This window comes from Sceloporus undulatus, chromosome 2, assembly GCF_019175285.1.
Source record: "Sceloporus undulatus isolate JIND9_A2432 ecotype Alabama chromosome 2, SceUnd_v1.1, whole genome shotgun sequence".
NCBI lineage: Eukaryota > Metazoa > Chordata > Lepidosauria > Squamata > Phrynosomatidae > Sceloporus > Sceloporus undulatus.
Window position 1 is genome coordinate 251881649 of NC_056523.1, and position 24119 is coordinate 251905767.

Here is a 24119-nt window from a genome sequence, read left to right on the forward strand (position 1 = left end):
AAGAATATTTTAATCTGTCCTTTTCTTCTTGTTGTTTAATAAAGTTGGAAACATAATGCTATTTTATTAGTTTTTCTCCCCCACCCACCAATGCTATTACCTGCAGACTGGACAGCTGCATTAGCCCATTAGTGTAACCTCATAAGTTATTGGTTTGGCACAGCATATGGGGAAACTAAGGAAGGGGCTGTGCTTGCTGGTTGAGTTCTGAAAGAGAGGGAGATTTGGAAGTGGAGAGAACCTTATTAGGGCTAAGGAGTAGGCCCTTTTCACCTTGAATTTGTTGTTCTGTGCCTTCAAGTCATTTTCAACCTTTTTGTTTAATTTTAAGTATTTATTATTAAAACATATCTAAACACGCAGTGCCATTTACCCAACAATATACAAATACAATATACAAGCACAAACAATCTAGGCATAAAACAAAATCATTTCTATATATACTACCCAAACTCATCTGACTTCATAAATCACTTGTTTTGCTCATTATTCTTCACTTCTCATCAACATATATTTTCCCAGTCTCAAATTCTGTTTCATCCATTAAGCTCAGTGATAAATGTTATTTAATTGTAACCTTCCCATCTTTTATTACAGAATTCCAGAATAGGTATCCATTCCTTATCATAAATGTTCATATCTTTGTTATTCAATCTTGCTGTTAGTTTGTCTAATTCACATATATCTGTTAGGTTGAGTAACCATTCGTCTATTGATGGTATTTCTTTGGTGGTTTCCAACTTATGCCAACCCTATTACATGGTTTTCTTGAAAGGATTTGTTCAGAGGATGTTTGCCATTGGCTTCCCCTGAGGCTGACAGCATGTGACTTGTCCAAGGTTACCCAGTGGATTGGTGATGATATTTCCAACTGTGTGTTTAGGAGGGAACAAAGGGGCTAAATTAATTGTAGTGTGATTTTTATATTATATTTACATCTATTTTATATTATTATTTATTTATGGCTTTAAAATTTGTATCCAAATTTTGCAGTAATACTGAGCAGTCCAGGCAAGAGTCCTGGCACCTCATTGAGTGCATGGAACTTTGGAGACATTTTAATATATAATTTGTTGTATTGTTTTTAAAGTTTAAAGTTCAGTTGTGTTTGCAATATTCAATTACGGTTGGCCCCAGAGAACTCACAACGAGATACATTAGTAGCACACTGAGCCAACACATGAGTCACTTGGTCACAGTTTTCCCCACTATGGTGAGATGTCTTGTACTTTATTGAAATGAACATAATTACTTATAAATTTACATCTATACATACGAATAAACACATGCAAATGATATGCAAATCTCTGTACTCTTTTGTGTTTCATTGATTCATTTTCTATTTTCTACCAAAGCATGAATGCCCTCCCTAGATCTGTCCTGGGTACAAACAAATGTTTCTAAGCGTTATGCAAAAGGCAGACTTTTAACATATATTTTCTCAGCCAGGAAGTGAAGTGAAAGATTCCCCTGATGAATTTCTGATTATTTGAATAAAGTGTGGCAGTAGGTTGCTGTGTGTTTCTGTGTGTGTGTGTGTGTGTGTGTGTGTGTGTGTGTGTGTGTGTCAGAGAAACAGAGAGAGTAGACAGAGAGAGACAGAGAGAATCAGAGAGAGATAAATTGTAAAGGCAAGTAAATTTACCTTTACAGTGGTGGATGGTGGCAGGATTAAGCCTCAGCTCCCCTGCCTTTCTCCTGCTCTTACAAGATCATCATACATGGTTTTTAAATCACAATTAAAGTGGGAAATAGTTGCCGCCGACTTGTTGATGCTGTGCCTCCAAAGCAGTGGTTCCCAAACTTTGGTCTTCCAGATGTTTTGGACTTCAGCTCCTAGGATTTCTAATTGTTGGCCAAACTGTCTAGGACTTCTGGGACCTGAAGTTCAAAATGCCGAGAGATCCAAAATTTTGAAAACACTGATCCAAAGCATGGTTATAGCCCACCTTTTTGTTGGAAAGCCCATCAATAAATTCCCATTTGTGCTGCTGTGCCATTAGTCCTCAGATGGGATCTGTTCCTCCCATGGCAGTTCCAGGATTGGACAGTTACTCAGTGTCAGTCTCTTCCTCTCCCCCTCCCCCTCATTATTCTCAAGCAGGCTGGCTTTCTTTTCTTTTTCACTTTCTTTTCTTTTCTTTCATCTTTGTTTTACTAGATCTCATTGCCATAAGTGATAAATTGCATTGCAACCTCCCCTCCAAAACCCTCAAAGAGTACAGCAGAGGGCAGGAAAGTGGGGTTAAGGAGGAGTGCGGAACATATGGGACTATTGATAGTTCAAACAGCCCCACTTGGGTCTCCTGGCTCCCAGCCTCCAGTACTTCAATCCCAGTTTACTCTGCTGTGGGCAATTGTCCTAATTGCCTCTCCGAAAACCAGTCCTTTGAGCGAAATGATGTTTCCTAAACTACTCCCTTAATAAATGACTCCTTTCTCACTCAAATTCATGATATAAATGAAAGAGAACTTTAATAGTGATTCATCAAACACAAAGGAAACCTATAAAAGAAAAAAGAAAGCAAGGGTATGCAAAATGGAGAAAAGGTGGTAAAAACCCCTTTGGCAACAGACAGAAAAGCGGTGGCTAAATGGAAACAAGACAGGTTTTCATATTGAAATAAAAACAGACTTTAAAGCCTTGGGGATATACGTAGTGGTGAAAAGAGAACATAGAAATACAGCTGTCCCTCCATATCCATGGCTTCTGTATTCACAAATTCAACCATCCACAACTTGAAAATATTTTAAACAAATAATCCCCAAAACAAACCTTGATTTTTACCATTTTATATAAGGGTCACCATTTTACTATGCCATTTTATATAATGGGTCTTGAGCATACACAAATTTTGATCTCAGCAAAAGGTCCTGGAACCAAAGCCCAGCAGATGCCAAGGACCTACTGTATGAAAGAACACACAGCTACCTGTCCTGGTATGTGTACATTGTGGAATGAGAATGTATGCATTGGAATACTGATGTGTGTGCATCTCTGGCTGTATCCACATTGCAGAAATAATTCAGTTTGACACCACTATAACTGCCATGGCTCAGTGCGATGGAATTTTAGGAATTCAGTTAAAGTGGTGTCAAACCAGATTATTTCTACAGTGCAGATGCAGCCTCTCTTTCTGTCTCTCTCCACACCATAGCCCCAGTCTAAAGTACTTGCCCACAGTTGCTGTTAGACACAGAGGGAAAGACATAAAAATGCAATCTATCTTTCATGATGCAGCTCATTTTGCTTTTTGCCTACATCTGTCACTTTGGCCCTTTTCAAACCGGCCATTAAGGCCAGCCTAGAGGCAGTCGGGGTGTCACATCCTGATGATGCATGCCCCAATTCCACCCCAGGATTCCATGATGCCGCACGCCTTTCCACACAGCATGCAGCATCATAGCACTCCTCCAGCACTACGTCCATATGACGCAGTGCTGAAGGAGCGCCTTATAGCCACAGCAACGCAACTATGGCATCTCAGATCGGGGCCACAGCATGAGGTTGCCACAGCCCTGATCCAGTGCAAAAAGGGGGGTTGCAGGCTGCCCCTTAGAGGCGGTCTGTAGAGCCTCTTTGAGGTGGAAGGAATATTTAAAAATATATATTTTTTACATGTCAAAAAAATTTCATGAGTGTTGTGAAACCCTGATAAGAAAAATCATAGATAGCATGGATCTTTGGCAATCAGGATTTATAATGTGTGGAAAATGCATATTTTTTGTGCAGAAAACAAAGTTCTCTCTTCAGAAGAAAGAAAAAGGAAATAACATTTCAGTAGGATGAAAACAGGTTTCCTGTAGCAGAATGAAGCATTTTATGTATGCAAATGCTGTTTTCTTTGTGGCAGGCTTCTTTTCTGTGCATTAAATAATGTGTCCTGCACCAAAAACCCACATGCATTTTTGGAAATCACAATTTTTAAATGACTTTCTCACAGCAGGGAGAAAAATGGTAAGGTTTTTCATTATTGTGTATGAAAATGCAATTTACAAAAATGTACAACCCTACTGGCACCCCCAAACTAGCATAGCAAGTGGTTATATTGGCTGGGGGATTGTAGGAGTCATAATCCCAAAACGTAACAGTTCTCTTTGGGAAATGCCAAATTGGTTCCAATATTCACAGGTGGAGGAGGAGGAAAAAGAAAGGAGTTTATCGCATGCACTTTTCAGCCCGATTTGAGCACGGGACAGGATCATACTGGAATGGGGGAAACTGATTTTATCACACACAAAATTGCTGCTGAGCTGCCACCTGATTATCATCCATCTTCCAGTTGTGCTTCTCCCAGCAATTTTGCTACCATGGAAGCCTTCCATATCACCAAAATTGGCTGACAGAGCATGGCTGAGAGATGGGTAATGGTCGGGCAGCAGCACAGCAGCAATTTTGTGTGCGATAAAAACCGTTTTCCCCCCATTCCAGCCCAATTCCATCCCATGTCCAGATAGGTCTGAAAAGTGCATGCAATAAACTCCAAAGAGAGACAGAGAAAATTAGGAATTAGCTCACCAGAGCTGTTACAACATGTTGCTGGTGTGATGAATTTGTCCAGATATTAACTGAAGGAGAAGTGAAGGGAATTAGGTTAAAAATGGCAGAAAGAGCTAACTAGGAATAGGTTGGCTGAAAAGTCATTTCACATTGGCCATTGTAATTGCTGCCAGAAGGCCTAAGTAACTTGATTACCAAATGCAATAAAACAGCTAATATAATGAACTTCTCAGACTTCAAATAGTGGTATCAGGCTGGAGCAAAGAGGAGGATCTGTTCCTGTCCCTGCTGGTTGAAAATGGAGGCATTTAAGGCAGAGCCTGATTATGTTGCAATAGCAAAGAAAAACCCTTGGAAGGTCAAGGCACTCTTTCCAATATTGTTTTGGATAAACATTCTAGATGAAGCCTCCAAAGGGAAATGAAAAAATATTTTTGTACGGCTAAGCATGCATTTGTATTTGAAATGAGAGAAAGGTTTATTGGAAGAGTAATATTTGCTTTTAAATTTTTTCTTCTTTGGAGGCAGGGGGTGGGGAGGGAACTGGCCTCTCTTTTGCCAGAAGGAAAATTTCTTGAAATAAATCCAAGAATTCTTGTTCAGGTTTTACCCCCTCGCTCAGTAGACTAAAGTGTCTAGGCAAGCAGATTATTAATCACAGCTTGTCACTAAGAATTTAATGCTCAGAATGATTTCCATTTTTTCCTGGGGTTACATTCCCCTTTTTATTGGGGGGAGGGCAAATTTCTAAAGAGACCTGTAATAGTGGAGCCTTCTGCACCTCTCAAAGTAGTTTATAAGTAATATATAAATTGGTTAAGCTCAAAAGATTACTGGGTCATTGTAAATTCCTATATACCAAATGTCCTCTTGTACTCTTCCTCCATCCACCACTCCTTGTCTTGTTAAACATAGATTGGTAATAGGTAGACACATAAAAATATAGAGGACTAGCAGCACTGTAAGCACTTATAGCTTTTCAGAGCTTGGAAAGCTTACTTTTTGGAATACAACTTCTATAATTGCTTCTGGATTTGAAGTAAATTTACCATTGCTGAATTTTTCCTTCTCTGCAATTTATTTTGCTTTCTGATCCAGGTTGCATCTATACTGCAGAATTAATGTACAGCTTTAACACCACTTTCACTGCCATGGCTCAATGCTATGGAATTCTGGGATTTGTAGCTTTGTCAGCTATTCAGCCTTCTCTTCCAGAGAGCTCTAATGGCAGTGTGGCAGCAGCCCCAGTTAAGATATGAGTTTATATTGATGGGTGAAAACTTGTAAAGATTCATGAATGAACTAGATCATCAGAGATTTAGTAACTTGTGGAAAGGCCACCAAAAGCAACCATAGTTTTGCTTTGTTTTATTTGCCTTTGATCATAAGTGGGTAAAGTGCCATATGCGTAAGGTCTTTTTCTTCCCAGCAGTGCCCTCCCAACCCAGCATCAGAGTAAACCCAGACATGAAGAGGAACGCATGTGCTAAGGATATTAAGGACAATAATCTGCTATGACAAACAGATGTTTTTCATCACTTGAAGGAGCACCTTTTCCAAATTCACACTAAGGGGTTATTCAGATGGTGAAAATAATCTCAGTAGAATGTGGGTTGAATCTTTGTTGTTCACATGCATTTTAAATGCACTCAAGTAATTTGGGGGAGGTGCCAAAAACCCGATTTAACCCAGGATAATCGATATTGTTTTTCCCCCAGAGTTTTCCTAAAAGATTTGCATTGTCAGCAAATCTTTGTGAATAATTGATGTGAATAGACTTGGGATAAATCGGGGTAAAGCTCTGCATGCCTTCAATGTGCTTCAAATACATCTGCATCATGGACTTCATTTTTATCTGAGTGCTGACACATTTGAGCAGCAGAATTTGCAGAGATGTGCACAGATGAGGTTCCAATAAAAAAATAATAATACTGTGAACAACAAAATTGGAATGTGTGAGATTATTTGGATACTTGCACTAAAACACACACACACCAATGTCTGCATTGGACCTCAGAGACAATAGTGACTGGCAAAACAATGCATAAGTGCCCCGGGTGGCATTGGAGGGCTGCACTTTCCTGCCACACCAACTCCCAAAGAAAAAAAATCATATCCATGTTTTGCACCCTAGTGCCTTCTAGGGAACATTAATCAATCCTGCACCATTTTAAACCCACAAGAGGTCCTTTTTTAATAACAGGAAGTGAGTGGAGCTCTCTTGAGCTTAAATTGGCATAGCGTGGGTTCAAAATGTAAAGAAAATTCCCCATTTCACCCAGAGGATATTTTGTTACAAAAATTTGATTTCTTTAAGCAATAGCAAGCACATTTCTTATCAGTGCACTTAAGCACTCCCTAAGTGGTTTACAAAGTGTAAACTAATTGCCCCCAACAATCTGGGTACTCACTTTAGCGACCTGGGAAGGATGCAAGCCTGAGTTGAGCTTGAGCCCTTTTGCTGGTACTGAACTCACAACCTTGTGATTTGTGAGCAAGTGGCTGCAGTACAGGCATTTAATCACTGTGCCATCAGGGCTCTGTATTCTTTTGGCAAACAACAACAACAACAACAACAACAACAAGAAGTTAGACCCCTGGTGAAATCAGGGAGCCCTCTATACTTCTTAGAGGGCTTTCAGGGGTATGTTGGATCAAAAAAAAATCTTCTGAAAAATTTTGCAATTTTTAAAGCCACCCCCCGGGGGCAGGGTGCTATGAGCTAAAAAAATGGTCTTGCATGTCACATGTGGCCAATGGACCACACTTTGTCCACCTCTTACCTAGATGATCCCACAAAAAGATACTTGATTCTGAACAATCTACAGAATCAGATTTCTGTACGGTGATAAGGTGAATTTCAGGCTACCTTCATTTGCATCAGCCAAATGCAATAGCATGAACTATATTCAGCATGGAGGCTGGATTACTAGAGCATTATTGCCCTTGTGTGCCATATAGGTGTTAAAGCAGGGGTAGGCAACCTTTTTGAGCCTGGGGCCGGGTTGCTGTCCCTCAGACAACTGGGGGGGCCAAAGCCAAAAAATAAATAATTAAATAATTTTTAAAAAATTTAAATAAATAAATAAACCAGGACAAATGTAGGACAAAATATTCAAATGGTGGACACTTTTTTTAAAAAAAGTGGAGGACACACGAAAAAAATTGCTAATTTTTTTTAAAATGTTAATATAAATGCATGTTTCTGAGGCTTCTATAGACAATTGCCCCTGCGCGCAAGAGGCCAAAGGCCCCGGAGGCAATTGGCAGCAGAACCGGGCTGGGGCCGGTCCCAAGGCCTCGCCGGGCCACATCCGGCCCGCGGGCCGCAGGTTGCCTACCCCGTGTTAAAGAGTATTTAAAAGGACGGGGAAAAGAGAAAAACTGGCAAACTTCATTCATCACAAACATGGAATTCATTTTGCAAGAGTCACTCAAAGCACTAAGCCTAGGTGGACAAATCTGTCCATTTCAGTGTCTGCCAAGCATGAACTTCTGAAATATCATATTCTTTCCATCCTAAATATGTAACCATTTGCAAACTTTTGGCAAATCCTTATCAAAAACAAACTGAAATGACATTCTCACCCATCTCTAAGGTGGACAAATCTTAAGATTGGGTGAGGTTCAGTACTATCTGAAAGCCTTTAAGTATTCTTTGAAATATCTCCCAGGCTGCATCTGCACAGCAGAAATAATCCAGTCTGACATCTGCTGCCACAACAAACTACCATTCCCAGAATTCCATAGCATTGCACCATGGCAATTAAACTGATAGAGAACCGGATTATTTCTGTCATGCAAATGCAGTCCCAGTCTTCCTGTGTGTGTTTGTGTTTTGGTCTTCATTTATAGAGAATATTGCTGTTCAGGAAAGCCGTTACTATGAGAAATGCGAGGAATTAAAGCTTTGCACTGAAAAGTATTTAGTTTCTTCCCTTGTGACCTCCACTGTGACTCATCACCCAGTAACATCTTACACACATTCTTCATGCTTTTTGGAGTCCCAGAGGGCCAACAACTGTGCTTCTCTCCATATAAACAGCAGAGACACCTTCCCTCCCCAATTTCCCCTCAAAAGCCCAAGGGATTTAGCCCTCAATGCTGGAATGCCATATGAAAATCAGATCCTCAGTAAAATTAGATCTGGCAGGCACCCCAGCATTCTTCTTCGCGACAATAATACAGGCCTGACTGACATTTACTGTCCTATCCCAGCATGAGGACTAGTTAAAGGCACAGAGACCTTTCTGCCTTTTGTGTCTCCTCAGAGCAGCCTCTAAATGAAACCAGAAAACAGACTGAATATTAATGACATATCATACCCATTGCCAAGGGATACAGATGTAATTGTTTATTGAACTGCTCATTATGTTTCTTGTCTAAATAAACGTCTTCTCTGTTAAAGAGCCCAAATTGTGGCAGCAGTGGCAGTAGGAGCCACAAAACGACACACAGTGTGATGTACGGTTGTAATTAATACTGAATTAATGACCAAGTCGTTGCATTCGTCAAGATGCTTTTCAACTGCAGAAAGAAAAGAAAGAAAAAAGTATCGAAAAAAGAGGCAAGACATAGGGTGCATCTACACTGTAAAAATAAATTAGGAAGGCCCTCTTTCTTTCTTTCTTTCTTTCTTTCTTTCTTTCCTTCATTCCTTCCTTCCTTCTTTCCTTCCTCCTTTCCTTCTTCCACAGCCATTTTGGAAGAAAATTTACATTTGGGTTGAACAAACACCTTACCTACATTCAGGATCAGCAAATGGAACAAAACCAGGCCCACCTCCTGCAGAGTTCTGTTCACTGCAGGTGCATCTACACTGTAGAAATATGGCAGTTTGACACCACTTTAACTGCTGTTAACAATGTTAAATTCACTGCTGTTAAACTGTCCTATAGAATCCTGGCATTTGTAGTTTTACAAGGTCTTTAGCCTTCACTGTCAAAGGAGTTTATCACAATGAGAAAAAAGGCAGGAGCATAGCAGGATGCTCCCATTAATATTGCGCAATTTGGCAAAGATTATCCCATGATGTCACAAATTTCCCAAGATTATCCCATGAATAAAGAAGAATTACAGTGCCACTTTCTATTCACGAGATTTTTCCATGAATAAAAAGTGGCACTATAATTCCTCTTTATTCACAGGACAATCTTGGGATATTTGCGATGTTGTGTGATAATTTTTTGCCAATTTTTCAACATTGATGAGAGCATCCCGCTATGTTCCCATCTTTTTCTCCAGTGTGACAAACCCCAAAGACTGCTGGTGCCTCACAAAATGACAAATCCTAGGATTCTGTAGGGTGGAGCCATGGCAGTTGAAGTGGTAACAAACAACTTTATTTCTAAAGTGTAAATGCATCTATAATCAGAGAGAGGTTAAATGAGTATTTTTCCAAAAAGATCTTGGAAAGTTACTTTGAAAAACAAAGAATTTAATGAAACACTAAATCCAGCCATGACTGTGCATTCGTAGGCTGATGCTCTAAAACAGGATGATGCTCAGAGTGAAGGAATGTTTTCTCTCTTTCTTTCTCCTGCTTCGTCTTGTCTATTGGTGGCTGAGCTGGCAGCAAACCCAGATATTGATTTTAGCAGATTTGTAGCTATTTTAGAATGTATAGTCATGCTGGATTGAGAGTGCACCTACACTTAACAACCATGGCTCTATGTTACAGATTTGTAGGATGGGAGTTGTAGCTTTGTGAGGCACCAGCATTCTTTGGCAGAGAAGATTAAAGACTTTGTAAAACTACAAACCTCAGGATTCCATAAGAAGGAGCTATGTTTCTCCACTATATATGCACCTGCAGCTAACAGAACTCTACAGGGGGTGAGGCTGATCCTGAATATAGGTAAGGTGTTTGCTCAACCCAAATATAATTTAGCTTCCAAGATGGCTGTGGGAGAAGAAAGAAAGAAAGAAAGAAAGTAAGTCTTAGAGAGGAACTCCCTCATACCTCCTGAGAAGCCAGTGCTGTGCCTCTCCTCAACTATTACTCTGGGCATCTAACAGAGGAGGGAGAGGTAAGAGGCAGGACCACCCAATCAGCTCTACTGATAAACCAGCAGTTTTTGGCACCTGCTCTCTTTGGACTATTTCTAATCTAGATAGTCATTTAACTGCATTGTATTTTATATGAACGTCAATGTTAATAACTTGTGCCTGATTTTTCTTGTTTTCTTTTCTCCTCCCTATCCCCTATCTCTTTCTGCTTTTATTAGTAGGTGAGTGGCTCTAAGAACCTTTCAAGCTTAATAACAAGGCATAAAACCCAAACTAATCGATTAATAAAAACATAGATGAACATTTATTTTCTCTGCTTGCAAAGAGGCTCATGACCTCACTGGAATGGAGACATGCGGGATTGCAAAAGAGGGGTCCCTGTTGAGATGCAAATGGACTTTAAATTTCCTGGACTTAGAAAATCTCCCTATTGCCCCATGGCCAGAAGGAGGAGGAGCCTGCCTGCAAAAGATATCCTCCCCAGCCTATCACCTTTACTAAGGACTGAAACAACATGCAGGCAGCTGACTAACATCTCCAATTGTTGGTCCCCTCTTCCTGTTTGTTTTGTAACATCTTGCCTGATGGAAAACCCCATGGAGCTTCAAAGGTTTGCAACAAGTATATTGTGCATTTTGGGTGGCAATAAAAGTATCACTGATGGGTTTTTGTTTGCATTTGTTAAATGGCCAACACAGCTACCTCTAAATGTGATTGATTTTTAATGGTTATCCAATTCTCTTCTGGCTTTATTCCTTCCTAATGTCAGCTATTTTTCTTAAGAACCACTGATAATTTACCATTTGCCTCTGTTAAGATCTAAATATACATTATGCAGCCAGATTATATGATAGCAAGAAACCACTACATTGCTATAACCACATAAGGTGGAAAACAGACACTACACATACTTGGAGTAGTTAAAAAAGGGTCCTTATTGTGATAAGTAAAACTAGCCAGAGGGACAGAAAAGAATCTAAACATTTGTCAATATATTGATAGAAGGATCTCAGTGAAACTTGGGAGGGTTACTTTTTGGACTACAACCTCCATAATCCGCTAGCCAGCAGGGTCACTACTCTGAATCTCACTGATACGTACTAAGAGGAGAAGCACATCTCTACAGAGGTGTAAGATACTGGCTCTGTTGCACACCATATTATCAATATTCAGTACCATCAATATCAATCTTATAATTGCATTTAAACCAGTGGTAGGAATGTTGTGGCCCTCCATATGATATCGGACTGCACTATCCAGCTGTCCTCATCAGTATAGCCAATTGCGAGGAGGTCTGACAGCTGCAATCCAACAACATCTCGCAGACCACATCATTCCCAGCCCAATCACTGTCAAATAAGGTGAATTCCCTTAGAACCAGAGCAAAAAGTAGCTGGGATAGTTTTTTGTGGGTTTTTCGGGCTTTGTGGCCATGTTCTAGAAGAGTTTCTTCCTGACGTATAGTCTGGGATAATCCAATTCCTGGCAGCATCAGATGGCCCCTGTATCCACAGCCCACCTTGCGAGCAGACCATGTGGACAGTGAGCTTGGAACCTACTTCTGGCTCGGGTTGCTCTTTCATGCCTGTCTGTTCCACCCCAACATGGTGAAGATGCTGTTGTTCTCAGGATGATGTGGAGGGATAGCTATGCAGGAAGGTCACTCCTTCTCTTGGCCAAGTGGTACTGGAAGACAAAGTATTTTAAAGCCCAGGAAATAAAATGTAAATTCCATTAGCAACAGAAAAAGGTACTTTCTTTGAGGGCCAGAATGTCTCAGTCCTTTGTGAGGCTACAAACCACTTTGTTAGGCAGAGAGCATTGAATTTCTCAAGAAGCCTCCATGCTTTTTCTTTAGGAAAAAATTTGGTACTGTTGGGTGTTATTTATTTTGTTGTTAACCACCCTCAAGTCAATCTTGACCCATGGTGATCCTGTGGACATGCCAAATGCAGTCCTTTTTTTAAAAAACGACAACACGTTTTACCTTTGTTAGAGGTAGAAACTTCAAATAATAAAGTCCCAGTCCATTGGCTTCATCTTTAGAACTCCTATATTGCAGTTAAAATACAGTATCTTCACATCTAGGAAACATATCCAGGGGTAGCCATGTTGGCCATATAGCAAAGTAAAATAACATCCAAAATACACAAAACAGTGATACCTTTATTGGGACAACCAAAATACACTAAATAAAGGGTGAAGGGAGAAAGGAGGCAGCGTCTCCTGTACAGGCTCATAGGCGGGTTACAGACTGCCTCTTTGAGGCGGGCTGTACCCGCCCCTTTCCCCGCTGGATCGGGGCCTGAGCTGCTAGAACAGCAGCCGCTGAGGCCCCGATCTGCCGCTTTTCAGGCTGCGGGGAAGCAGCAAACGCCCTTCCCTGCAGCCTGAAAAGGGGTGTCCTTGGGGCTTCAAGCCCCAAGGAACCCCGTAGCGGCGGGAGGGGGAGAAAGGGGCCGCGTTGGCCCTTTCTCCCTGCTTCGCTGGGTGAAGCCGTCTGAAGGCTGCGCCCAGCGAAGCAAAGCGGCGCCGCGGACCAGGAAGGAGCCCGAACGGAGCTCCTTCCTGGTTGCAGAAAGGGCGCCCTAGGCGCCCGGCCGAGATTGAGGACATCACGTCCGCGCCGCCCCGTCTAGAATGGAAGGGCGTATGGAAGGGCCGCCGCCGTTTAGTACGTGAAGCACACACAGAGTTAGGGGCGGTGTGTGAAGCACCGCCCTTTGTAACCCTAGTGCGTGCTCGCACGCACTAAAGTGCTGGTCTAACCGGCCATAGTATCCTTTAAAAAAGTGTCCGTACTCATATATTACATGTTTTCTATGCAGATGTTCATGTATGAAAATCACTGTTGGACTAAAGACGTTTTGGCTGTAGTCCAGACATTGTTTCAGAACCCCCCCCCTTATTTTTATTATTTATTTATTTTGCTATTTGTAACCATACATGATCTTCTGGCAGCCCATAAAACTGAATGTGGTGAAAATTTTCCGGATTATTTTTAAATAGTTCATTATTAAATGTGATTTTTAAAAAAGCCAGATAGGACTTTAGTGTTTGAATCTGATTGATGTTAAAGGGGTGTTAACTGTTTGGATGCTGTTATTGCTGTGTTCTCATTGTGTTTTTAAATCTTTTTTTATGGTTAATTATATTTCTGTTTTTATTCGAATTATTATTACTGTTAGCCACCTTGAGTACTATTTTTGGCATTAAAGCAGGATATTAATGTACTAAATCAAATAGAAGTAGCATCAGAAATGTTCCAGTTATGCATGATCATTTTACAGCTCGTGGACTGCGCGCTGCCGTTTTCCTCATTTGTGAACTTTTTACTGTTCTTTATTGGACAAAAAGTAAAGGCTTCCATTTTCTGAGTTTTGGAGTGCAGCGAGAAAAGCTTGGGAACATTCTAGTTCTGCTTTATTACTTATGTAGCATAATGATTAATCCAGACACAATGAAAACCAAGTAACTGAGATCTACTTTTTCTTCTTCTTAAGGTACAATGCAAATTCTTTCCTGATCCAATCAGAGGGAAAATAGAAAGAGTTTGGAATATCTAACACACACTACAAAAGTTCACATTTTTGTCATTTTTAAGCCCTATTCTAGTTCTTGCTTAATTGGAGGGAGTGGGAGATGGGGAGAGAAGGAGAATTTTCCTGGAAAAAGTTGTTTCCTGGAAAAAACTGAGATCAGCCAGTCTGGAGCCAGCCTCATTATTACAATTTGACATTCAGATCTTTCTAGATATTATATCCACACAAGTTAAGCACTTTACAAAATAGCACAGTAATGTCAGGAAATGTAACAGTAGGAGAGTGCTTGATAATGACCATTAGACTCAGCAAGCCTTAAAATTAATTATCAAATGATCACAGAACATTTGTTTCCCAGGCATCAGTTCAATGTATTGCTGTAGCAAAACTGTAGCTGTAGCAAAACTGCTGAAACTAAAACTGCTGTTTTAACTTTATTAGATGGGCTTTTCCAGCATCTCTTGTTTGGAGAAAACAAAAAGGCACATTTTATAAAGCCTGTCATGTAAAGATACAGGGATTGTTTCTAAACATTTCCCTTTTTGGCTGGAGAGAGGACCACAGAGTTGTGATTAGAACAGCCAGATGCCTTGCTAAGGTAGAAAACATGGAGCTGAGACATGCCCCATTTCTTTATTACTTTAACCTCTTTTCTGCATCACAGTAGAGACACTTTCATTTCACTGCCTCCTTTCCTATGTATGTGCATTAATGCAACTACGGAGATGTAGCCAGAAGAAACAATTGGCTTCTTGGGAAGACAAATGATGTGAGCTAACCTGCCATGAGAAATATCTGGAGAAAGAATCGCACTAGTTGGAAACTAAACAAAGTGGACAACAAAGTCCAATAGGACTACAGGGTGAACTTTTACTACATAAACCCAATGTACATAATCTGCTGTAGGAGTATTGTGATTCTGCACTCTGTTTCTTTCCGTAACAACACTGGCATAGATTTTCCTCATCGGTCAACAGAAGCATGCCTAGTCCAAAAGCGAGTCCTTGGCCTGGGACAGACCGCCCAAAAAGGGTGGCCTGCTGGCAGCCTTTTTTCCTCTGGAGGGAAGCCACAGCCGCCAAACTGCACAGCTTCACTCCGGAGGAAAAAGAACCCACAAAAAGTTGGTTCTTTTTCTGCTGCGCCAGTTCATCCAAGTGACGTAACTAGCATGGCACAAGGTGTGGATGCTATGCATCCATTACGTCATAATGGCGGTGCTCATGTACATGAGGCACTGCTATTATGGTGCTGCCAGTACATGCTAGGGTCAGGGGCCGTGCAGTTGCCGCATGGTCACTAACCCTAGCTATGCCGCTGCCACACCACAAAAGGGCCGTCTGTCCCACGTCTTAGACTCCTTCCTTGGCTTTCAGTTAGAAACACTGACATGAATTGTGTCTCCCCACTTCTCAAAGTATCGTTAATCAGAAAGGAAGAGATTGTGGGTGTTGAGCATGGCTCCAATGGCATGCTTTGCATGTAAAAGATCCCATCTTCAGGCCTTGGTACCTTCCAGAAAAGGTTAGGAAACATTCCTATCTGAAAGTCTAGAGAACTGTTCTCAATTAGCAGAGCTTGGAAACATTACTCTTTCACCATATGTCCAAGAATCCTCCCACCAGCATGGGAGCTATGGTCCAAAAAAGTAACTTTCTCAATCTCTGCCAATAAGTGCAGACCAAATGGTACACGCTTTTTCCTGTGATTCTTAGGTGTCTCAGCCTTTGCTCCTTGGTCTGAGAGAGAGTAAAGAGACTTCAGACAGCAGATTTGAATGCATTGGTAGCTATTCAATTTACTATTATTAGTTTTTACTCCAAAGACAATCTTGTGGGTTTTCTGCCTCTTGTGCCAAAATGAATTGGCCAGCTTTGGGCATTATATGCATCTTGACTTAAGCAGGTGATTACCGGTTGTGTCAGGCACACAAAATATCTTGGCCAGCTCAGTTGCAGATCTGTTAGATGTCTGTCAGGTATTCTATAAACCTGTAGAAAAAATTGATTAGAATCTGTCAGAAAGCCTGTACGTTTTATTGTTGTGAAAACAATACAGTGGAAAAGAGCTGAGCCTGACACAACACTTAAAGGTGTGGTAATGGTCATCTCTTTTTTCCTTTCTTCCTTCTGCCTTGGTTTATAAGTAAGCAGTTATCTGCATACGGACGAGCAAATTTTTGAAACCTTATTAAACCTGACATATGTAAAGAGACTAGTGCAAGCAGCAATTTTTCCAAGTACCTTCAAACACTGTTTGAAGGACATTAAAATTATAGTTGCCCATCTCCAATTGATGATAATAATAGTAGTAGTAATAATAATAATGTTTATTTATATTTCCCACCTCTCCCTGCGGATTGAGGTGAGATTACAACAATAAAAACAACAATTACAAGATTAAAACTGCAATGTCATATAAAATACATTCAGTAAAACAATATAACCATTACCAATACAATGTATTGACTAAATTGTCATTTAAAATACATATCATTACAAATAGAGATGGAGTATTTCTAACTCTCTTATAACAGATTGGGTGGATATGCATGCTGGTGTCAGTGTGTTCAAGAAAATAAAGTACAAGATTTGATTTAAGGAATGGGTGCTAGATTAGTTGGAGGCCTTTACCAAGACACTTTCTCTCTCTTGGTGTCCTCCCAGAAGCACCATTTTCTATGTAGGCAAATAATATGCTGTTTTTTGCACCAAAAGAAAATCTATTTTTATGCAGACTATGGGGCAGTACAGATGGGCAGCTGGAAGCGATCCCTTCCTGCCCCGGGTCGGTGCCGTAGCAGCCGCATGCTATGCCACTGACCCACTCCCTAAAAGAAACTGCTCTGAACAGCTTCCTGGAAGGGCTATCATAAGTGCACTCATGCACCATGATGACGCCCCTTCCAGCCAGTGCCATTTGGGTACTGCATGCCACGGATGTCATCATGGCACACGCCATTTGGATGGGCACGTGCCATGATGGCAGTGGGGCGGCGAAACTAGGGCTCAGAGCATGTGAATGGTCCGCCCAGTTCAGCCCTAGTATGAGATCAGGCTGGCACAAAGTGCCGGTTTGTACTGCCTCTAAGTCCTGAACTATGAAGATTTTTGTCATTCCAGAACTGATCTCATCAGCGTTTCCTAACATTCAAAGTAATGTGTTTTTGAATTAATTTCCAAATATTTTTGTGTATTCTTTCCATCTCTGCTGGGAGCCATTGCTTTGGCCCCACTGGGAATTTTCCATCCCTACTGGGAGCCACCACCTTAGCCTTGGCCACCACCTTGGCCTTGCCACTTAAAAAAAAAAACCCAACAATACCTGATTCACTATCTTCTTTGGTTGGCTGGATTTTACATAAACACTGTGTCCATTTGCCATCTTGTCCTTATGCCCATTTTCACAATCCAGATGCTGTTCTAATTTGCTTCCTAACCCCTGCCTGCCCCACCTCTGTGACATTGCAAGCCTTCTTTCCATAACTTCACAAGGACTCACCCCTTGACTCAATGTTTTGGTCCTGGCATCTCAGGGAATGGGATGCAGCTGAACTGGCAACTCTGCACCATCTAGAAACTAGGAATTTTCAGTTTTGGGTTTAAATGTGATAAAGAGTTTTAGAAGAAGTGTGTGGTGTAGTGATTCAGGAGTTTAGAGTATGAGTATTGGACCAGGGTTCAATTCCCAGCTTGGCCATGAAACCTATTGGGTGACCTTGGACAAATCATACGTTTTCAGCCTCAGGGGAAGACAATAACAAACTTCCTCAGAACAAGTCTTTCCCAGAAAATCACATGATAGGCTTGCCTTAGGGTCGCCATAAGTTGGAAACGAATTGAAGGCACACAGCAACAATAAATACAGTTTAATAAAATTGCAACGTGTTCAATAATATTATTTTATTGTCAAATGTTATTGCATTAATTCCTCCCCCTGGGACATTCAAGTTTTGTTTTTGGTTTTTCTTTTGAAACTTTGATTTTCCCTATGTAGTAATTAACAGTCTTCCCCAATCATGAAATGCTATTCTGGACAACAAAAGGTAGCCTGTTTCCCACTGATAAAATAGCTGTTTTAGCACCTGTAAATCTGGTTCGCATTTCACATAGGCCTTTATTCTGCATTGATAACAGGAACCGAAAATGGGCTTTGACAGTACGTTGTGCTTTTACAGTATCCAGGTTTTGAGCTGTTTTTTTTAAAAGCAAGCTAATTATGATCACATGGTTTTGAGAGTCATACTTTTATATTTAGCTCCATAAATCTGCCTAAATGAACCCCCCACTCTTCTCTTCAGCATTTGCTAGTCATTAAGAAGTTTAATTGTTTGTGGTGCTTTTCTCGTACAAGACAGGGCTGGGGGGATGGGAAGTTGTGCAAAATGTGGGTCTCATTGCTTAAAAACTGGCTTTACAGAAAAATTGAGACCTTCCCTCCTACACACACTCTTCCTGTATCTTCACAGGAGGTGTTTCTGCCAAAGCTATTGCTCTAACAACAGAAAAGTTGGTCTGAATTATACACAGTGGCCTCTGTAACTGAGTTTTGGGGTGTATTTTCTTTTTTTCCAGTAGTTCAATTTATATGGTGTCTAGTTTCAGACCCATCTCCCCCTTCATCTTTCCAAGGTCATAATTTTCAGCTATAGATGCTTCTCCCAGATGTCTTTGGTCAAGTTAATCACAGTTTGCCTGAAGGTTATGCTTTCAGGTAATCCGTCAAGGCCTAATTGTAAATCAAGGCCTCCTCCCGGCCCAAGAGACACTTATTAAAGAAAGTAGAAGTGTGTCTCGAAGTATGTGTGTGAAAATAAATTAAACTGGGTCAGGTTCACAAGGCATATAATGTATTATATTGAGAAATATTAATGTCTTCATGTTTATGTGATTTGAATACTCACTCATCTTTTGAAGTATTTTACGTAATGTTTACAAAGATGTCAACACACTTTAGAAGCTCTCGGGGTCATATTTAAGACATTTCACCCATGATGCCTTCCATCTCTGTGGGACCACAATTCCCACCATGCCCAAGCGCATGCTGGTAGGGGTCAATAGGTATTATAATGAATACATACAGAGAATAGTAGGTTTGGAAAAGTTGGTCTCTTGTTATATGCCATTAAATCTGCTTCAACATTTGATGACCTCATGATTGAGATACCTTAAAGATAGTCTTTTATTAACAGTCCTGCTCATGTCTTGCAGATTCAGGATTGTGGCTTCACTTATGAGAGCAATCCATTTATCATGCGATCTTTCTCTTTTCCTCCTGCCTTCAACTTTTCCCATCATTAGTGTCTTGTCAAATATATAATGCCTTCTCATTTTTGTCAAAAGCACTATAGTTTGTCCAAAACATAGTTTAGTCATTTTTATTATTAGTGAGAATTCAGACCTAATTTGCTGTCTGATCTATTTATGGGTCAGACAGTTCATGATATCTGTAAAATTCTCGTTCTCCATCCCACCTCATATTATGTGTTGTTCTTTTCCTTTCCTTTTCATGACACCTTTCTTCATTGTTGAGTTTCCACTTGCAGCTTCCTTTGTCTAGCCTTCAAATCCAGGCTCTTCTACATAATCATTAATCCCCAAGCTCTTCTACATAAACATTAATAATCCAATAAGGGAAACGAATTTACAGTTTCCTTTCCTGTAGAGGGAGTCCATGACACCTCTCTCAGCCAATGCTCTTGCCAAAGATATATAAACAAACAGTCCTGAACTTCATCTTGCTGGCAAGATAACAACTGAAATAAATGTTGCTGTTAACTGCCCTCAAGTAGACACCCACTCATGGTGACCCTGTGAATGAGACATCTCCAAGATCCCCTATAACTAACACACCAGAGGACAGAATTAAAATTCAAAATGACCTGAATAGACTAGAAAGCTGGGCCATAGCTAACAAAATGAACTTCAACAAGGAGAAATGTAAGGTACTGCACTTAGGGTGAAAAAATGAAATGCACAGATATAGGATGGGGGACACCTGGCTTAAGGAGACAACATGTGAAAGGGATCTGGGAGTCCAAGTAGACAACAAGTTGAACATGAATCAACAGTGCAATGCAGCAGCTAACAAGGCCAATGCGATTTTAGGCTGCATCAATAGAAGTATAGTGTCTAGATAAAGGGAAGTAATAGTGCCTCTCTATTCTGCTCTGGTCAGGCCCCACCTGGAATATTGGGTCCAGTTGTGGGCACCACAATTCAAAAAGGATATTGAGAAACTAGAGTGTGTCGAAAGGAGGGCGACTAAAATAGTGAAGGGTCTGGAAACCATGCCCTATGAGGAACGAAACAGTCTAAGACATAGAGAAGTAGATTTAGGTGTCATCAGTGTACTGATAACACCCCGCCCCATGTCTCTCGATGATATCATCCAGCAGCTTCATGTAAATGTTAAACAGCATGGGAGACAGAATATATTTATACTTTAGTATCTTATTCAGTTCTTTCATAGCTGTCCGAGAAGCGGGTTTTATCACACATGAAATTGCTGCTGCGCTGTCTCCCGACCATCACCCGTCCTCCAACTGCACTTTTCCTGGTGATTTTGGTAGTACAGAAGCTTTCCATACTATCAAAATCGGCCAGCAGAGCACAACTTGGGGACAGATGATGGTCAGGTGGCAGCCCAATTTTTGGTTGCAATAAAACCTGTTTTCCCCCATTTCAGCCTGACCCCCTTCCCCAGATAGGGCCAAAAGTGAACGCAATAAGCTCCCAGATGTAGGAGATGTAGCCATAAAACCAAGACTGAATTTGTCTTGGCCATGAACACAGATAGACCCCTATTGACAATAAAATATGCTATAGAACAATAAGCATATGCAAAGTTATATGATTACCATTTCAAAATCTCTAAATCAAAACAGCTGACTGTAGCAAGAAAGTTTTTTAAAAAGTCCCATTTGCTGTTAGACTCACTAATGTAGACCACTTTTCAACTGTTTGACTTATCTTTCAAAACCTCCAAGATCAGTGGGGCCAAAACATCTGAAAATGAATAATCAAACGACACTTCTAGAAAATACTAAAACTGGAAAATAACTCTTTGGCTATATTACAAAATTGATGGGATGGATCAAATCTTCATTTTTCTCTCACCTTGCTGAGACTATTAGAACTATACAGATGTACAGTGTCTGATCCAAAGTAAAAGAGAATGCACATGCAAAAATCAATTTCTGTGAATATATTTTCTATAGACTGCTGTGTATTTTAGGAAAAATGGTTACAGTGCTGGCAGATGCTGCCATGCCAAGCTATTAATGTCTAAGATTAAAGGGGTTTGGTGGGGAGGCAGGAAAACAGAATGATTCAGAAATGCAACTTTAGATCGCTTTCTTTTCAGCTAATTACTGCCAGCTTTTGCTTAATCTCAATGTACCATCTTGCACTGTAGGAGTGCTGCCTTTTCAGAGAGAGGAGGACAATGCAAAAACACATTCTCTATCCAAGGAAGTCATGCCAAAATCCCTTCTACTAGCTCCTCTCCTTTTCAATCTTTGTTTTTGCTCCTGGTGCCCATGGTAACATCAACAGCTGTCAAATATGGCTTCAGGCTGTTGGACTCCCTTGGGAGAATTTATGCGTTTTTCTACTTCCTCTCCTTATTAGGAGGCAGGAATCCACGACACCTATTAGAACAAGTATGCATAAAGGGTAATGACTCTGCAATTTATTAGGGGTCTGTTCTTCTTCAAGTAAGTCATCAAATATAAACACAGAGTCTGCACTAGTGGCCCCCTCTCAGTACCTTGCCAAAATGTAGCAGGTGACTATGAATAAGGCTCAAAGAGGGTTGCCAGCCTTTGTCTTCCAAGATCCTTCCACGTGAAGCCCAATCCCTCTGGGTATGTGCACAGGGCCTTTCTCCTCCAAATATTTTTAAGGACTTAACAGTAAAGCCTATCTGATCAGCAAGAGCCTATATTTGAATTAGTTGAGGTGGTCTCAGGGACAGCGACTGAATTCCCTTGGCTTGTTATCCTAAGGAGCTTTGCTTCTCAAACTAAGTCCTTAATGGCAACTGTGAACCTCTATCCCAAGTGGGATCTAATCCTACTCATCAAGAATACTACAGTCTAGACCTGGTTTTCTGTGGTGGGTGAGATGAGTAATCTTGGTGCAGAAGAATTCTCTATAGTCCATTGTCATAGAACATAGTTAATCTTAGATTCACTAGAACTCAAGAGTGTCAGCAAAAGTATAAGGGCACTCCAGAAGGCTGATGGTCACAAATGTTTTCCTGCTGTTTCTTGCCATCCCAAAAATATCTACAGTATAATTTGTTCTGAGTGTTTCCTCTCATGGAGATAAAGACAAACTGTCCCTTCCCCCAGTTTAGCTGGGAGTGATGAACAAGTGGGACACCAACTAAAATGACCTTGTCAAAAAATCTGCAGAGTCCAATTGAACATAGGCTACAGCCTGTTTAAAGGTCCAGTCTCTTGGCAATGATGTTGGTGAAAAAAATATTCTTCCCTGACCCCTTTGCAACTGCACAGTGTCACCCAACTGAGGAGATCATTGCACTGCCTTTCCTCCCAGCCTCAGCGTGGGCTGAAACTTTTAAATACTTTTTAAAAATGGGTGTTAGCACATGCCATACGGACCTTGGCATCCCGTACCAAATCTGTACTTCTCCGGCACTTTTTTGAAAGAACTGAAAGAAGTTGGTAGCTTGAGCCTACTTCCTCAGCTGCATCTAGTGAAGTGAAAAGTCCAGGGACAGACCTATAGAGCAGATTGCTAGATTCCTAGAATGGGACAAGCCCAGAAGGAAATACAATGGTGAATGCCACTCTGCAAGATAGGTTTCTAGTGTGGGTAAAAGAGCTGGGTGATAACATTCTCTGAACCTCCATATATTGCAGAACTTCTAGCCAATATCTATTATTCTGTTATTGGAATAATAATTATAATAATAATACTGGAATAATAATTATTATGCTATTTTGGGGCAAAATGCTGGCACATCTGAACTACAAGGATTCCTCAGTGAGATGCATGATCTCTAGAATCTAGAATCATCTCTATCTGGCTTCAGGCCTGGTTATTGCACAAAGACAACATTGTTTTGATAAATATTGCTGCAAGTACTCACCCACGTTCGAAGTTGCTGTCAGGTCAGGGAGCCAGAGAAAGGTGGCCTCACATGGTCACCAGCTTGGTGTCTTCTTCCCAGGAACTCCTGGGGAGGGTGGGCTGACCAGATGGAAGGCTTGCAGTCTTCCCTCAGGTCCACCAGTTCCTCCCAGATTCATCTCTATCTGGCTTCAGGCCTGGTTATGGGACAAATAAAACTTTGCACTGGTAAGTAATCTATCCATGTTGGTGAAAGGGGGTATTTGGCTCTGTTGGACATCCTAGTGGCTTTCCTTTTCTTTATGACTCACTTCTCTGAAGTGGTACAAAGGGACACTGTTTTTTCAGTGGTTGAGAACCCTGCTGGAGGGGCAAAGTCAGAAGATTATACCATCAGTCTTTGGGGTACTCCGTGCTATTTAGCACACACATTGATCAGCTAGGACAGTGATGTAGCCAAGGGGGGGGTGCCAGTGGGGTCCAGATAGGGTTGCCATAAATGAAGACCTCAAAACCAGGACAAATGTAGGACAAAAGTTTCACATGTAGGACACTTTTTCTAAAAAATGGAGGACAGTGAAAAAATTTTTTTTTTTAAAAAATGTTAATATAAATGCATGTTTCTTAGGCATGATCAAAATGGAGGACAGATGGCAGAAATGTACTCCTCTTTCTGGCCAAATCACCCCCCCTCCATTCCAAAACACACACAACAGCACATTTGAGCATTTCACATGGCTTTACTTAACATGGCCTCTTGCATATTTCAGAGGCTTATTGTATCATCATCACCACACTATCATTGACAAAACAAGGGAGACTTGTTAGCATTACAAGCACCAAAAACACACAGAAAAGGCACTTGGGAAAAATGCACTTTAAAAATAAAAAGCATGGCCACTCACCTCCTCCTCCCCCTCCCCCTCCCCCTCCCCTTCATCCTCCTCCTCCGCGCCAAAAAAGGGC

The 24119-nt window shown here is 40.9% G+C and overlaps 1 protein-coding gene and 1 long non-coding RNA gene across 2 annotated transcripts in view; one reads left to right on the top strand and one right to left on the bottom strand.

Moving 5' to 3' along the window:
* Window positions 1-24119, top strand: part of DAPK1 (death associated protein kinase 1) — a 643597-nt gene that overhangs the window by 311455 nt on the left and 308023 nt on the right. The window lies entirely within an intron of this gene.
* Window positions 12018-23573, bottom strand: LOC121920898. The gene is made up of 3 exons (XR_006101796.1): window positions 23173-23573; window positions 15966-16043; window positions 12018-12196 (listed from the first exon to the last, which is right to left on the bottom strand). It is a non-coding gene; the product is annotated as an uncharacterized LOC121920898 (long non-coding RNA).